Genomic DNA, 3,587 nt, shown 5'->3' on the forward strand with positions numbered 1-3,587 from the left:
AAATGGTTTTTGGCTGAGTAAGTACCAGCGAAATTTGTTGAAAATTCCAATATTATTAATTATTTTCACTCTTGAGCTCTGCTGCTATTTTTGTCCAGAAAAGTGGATTGGTATCAATGCAAGTAGCTTTTTTGCTTATGAGCAAGTTTAACAGAACTGGCTTCTCTGTGCTTCTCAGATCAGACCCAGTATTCTTCAGATGGAAAGCAAGGATGATTTAGCAGTACTTGACCCTGACGTCCCACGTTTTCCTTTGGAAGGCAGCTTGATCTAGGGAAACAAACTACCTGTGTAAGCTGAATACTGTGATCTGGCTCCTCATTCAGATATTAAAAAGGAGTTATTCTGAATAAATGACTGTTAATTCCCCAAACCTTGAAATACTCACTACAAAACTGGTATGAAGTGTCTCGAGTTTAAAAGCAAAGTTAAAATTTCAATCTCTTATCAGTTGCTAACTTCAAAGAACCAGCTAACCTGCTTTGTGATAGCTAGCTCTTCTCTTTGATTTTATCATTTGCGTTAAATTAGTGTAGCTATTGTGTTGTCTCTGGGGTACAATATGGAATAAATATGGAGGCCACAGTTCTAAGAGAAAGAAGAGCCTGTGTTGAGTGCAAGCTGAATGGGGTATACCCAAGATTTTTATACCTCAAGATATCATTGATTCGGGCTGTTATGAGGCCAGGATCTCAGATTCACCTTGAAGGAAGTGATCTGTTAGAACCCTATCTGTCTTTATAAATTTCCCGTAATTTATGTACCTACAGATACTTAGATGAGTGAGGTTTTCTGGTGGTCTTGTCTCTATAAATGAAAATCAAAACCAAAAACCAAACCCACTGCAGTCGAGCTGATTCCGACTCGACCCTCTAGGACAGAGTAGAGCTGCCCCATAGGGTTTCCAAGGAGCTGCTAGTGGATTCAATCTGCTGACTTTTTGGTTAGCAGCTGAGCTCCTAACCACTGCACCACCAGAGGTCCCAACTTCTCATGAAAACCCATCCACTGCCGCGGAGTCGATTCCAATTCATTGCAACCCCATAGGGTTTCCAAGGCTTGTAAATCTCTAGAGAAGCCGATTGCCACATCTTTCTCCCAGAGAGCCTCTGGTGGTTTTGAACTGCCGACCTTTTGGTTAGCAGTCGATCGCTTTAACTATTGCACCAACAGTGCTTCATCAACTTCTTATTAGAAGATGAAATTGTTGTGTGATTGACTGGCTGATTCTGAAGCTTGAGCTGTTGATGTTCTTAAAACTGCATGGTTCCCAGAGTGGACTGGATTAATGTGACATGTTTGTCTCCACTTTCAACCAAGAGTTTCTAACCTCCCTACACTCTCTATACTGGATTGAGCTCTTTGGTAGTGAAGCCTCCTTGTGGAAGGATGACTCTGCTCTATGATGTGTAACTTTCTGGCGTTTGCATGCGTTTCTGCTCTTCATAAGCCGTGGTGTCACTGGGGGTTGGGGTTGGGGGTGTCACCACACTGAATGACACAGTCAGAGGAGGTGACCCCAAAATGACTGTCTATAAAATTTTTGTGCAGTGTTTCAGCAGAAATGTACTATTTTTTATAAAAAATATCCCTATACTTAGTTATAACAACAAAAATATTTTTCGTAAACCCAGCTGACACGTATCAATATACTTACAAGGCTAAAGTTCTATGCTAATTTACTTCTTGAAGGTTCTAATGCGCTCCTGTCAGAGCTGTCATTATTAGCCAATTACAATGATGCTTCGAATCACATGATTTCATCTGCAGGTGCTTCAAGCACATGCTGTTGTTTTCATTGCTGCTAGTGTTTTCTATAGAAGCTGATTTTGTCAAATTTTCTGGTGTTTCAGCTACAATATTGTGATAAGTAGTATTTGTGAATCTATCTCAATAACTTTTTTGAGAATGAGGTAATAATTAAAGGAAAAGAAAGAGAAAAATAAAAAAAGCTTCCACTCAGTTGCTAATAATGTTGTAACTACTAATGTTGTAATTTAATGCAGAAAGATTTTACAAAACAATTTTGTTGTTAGTATTCACACGATCTTAGAAATATTACATTTAAGCAATTTACAACTATATCACGTATTATTCTATGATTAAAATTGATAATAAACTTACATGTATGAAATATTGGTTATATAACTCTTTGATAACTAAATAGAGAAACTGACAGTTTAAAGTATGAAGTGGGGGCAATGCCAGGTTTCTTCATACATGTTTAGAAATATAACTTAAATCTTAAATTCAGTATTTTAAAAGTTTTTAGTCTTTAAAATTTTCTTTAAAAACATCACTTTCTTGCAAATATATATCTGATTTTAATGAAATTTTCCATTTATGGTTGAATTATGGTTTTTAAAAAATAGTGACCCATTAGAATTAACATTTGCTAGAACTAACATATCCAATAGATTTACATTTCCATTTTCTTATTTGTTTTCAAATATTGCTAATTCATCTTTTTTTTTTTATTGTGCAGGGATATTCTGTCATGCCACATGGAGTGCATAAACCAAAGAGGCCAAGTGGACGCCAGCAGAGACCAGCAAATGAAGCAAGAATTAAATCACTGAACACACCTGCTGGATCCATGCTTCAATATGTCAAAAGATGGGATGCTGGCCAGGGTTCATCAGAAGACTCTGCTTGTCAGTCTCTAATTGATCAAGCTGATTCTTCTGATGCTAGCATGCATCTTGCAGCAGAGCAAAGAGGGGAAATGGCAGAATTTGAAGCAGAAGAGAATGCTGAAAGTGACTCCAGTCATGATTCTGTAAATGAAATGAGTGACTTTAAGAAGAAAGATTTGCAAGTTTTGTGTGATGTTTCTTTCTGAGAGATCCTAATTCCAGGTAATTTTTGGGGTGAAATGATTAAAAGCAGGATTTTTTTTTTCCAGAAGAAAGATAGCCCTTTCAGTGTTACAGCAAGGCAAGATGGAAATGCAAAAGGAGATTTGCGTGAGTTTCAAGAGTGGTTTTACAAGGTGATGCCAAATGGGGAGAAAATTCTGCAGTCAGGGATGGTTTACTCACTTGTCAGAAGAATTTATACTGTTTTTGCTGCCAACTGTTTGCTGTTAGTGCTACAGATACGACATCCAAATTCGTGACTGGGTTTCCAAAGTGATGAAAACTGAGCCCAAAAGTACATAACCACGAGACATCCGAAGACCATCTACATTGCCTTGAAAAGTGGAAAACATAGGCGGCAGGACCGAGGCTGCACGAAACCATTGATGCCAAAACTATTGCTTTGATGGAAATGGAGAAGAAAAGGTGAGGGACATCGGACACGGATGGCTCCATATCACGGTGTTTGTTGCCAAGCAGAACCTGACCTTCCATACCACAGGAAGAGGGACCTTCATTGAATAAAGGGAACTTCTTGGGATGGTTGAGATGTTTTCAGAATATGGTCCAGTACTGAAAGAGTGCCTAATGAGTTTAAAGGAGAGCACATGTCAACATAAATATCAGCCTCTTATCACGCACCAAAAACTCAGAATGAGTTTATAAGCGCCTGAGCCCTGGTGGCGCAGTGATTAAGTCATGATTAACAACACTTTTCTCTTTTTTTTT

The sequence above is a fragment of the Trichechus manatus genome, unplaced genomic scaffold (assembly GCF_000243295.1).
Source record: "Trichechus manatus latirostris isolate Lorelei unplaced genomic scaffold, TriManLat1.0 scaffold00468, whole genome shotgun sequence".
NCBI lineage: Eukaryota > Metazoa > Chordata > Mammalia > Sirenia > Trichechidae > Trichechus > Trichechus manatus.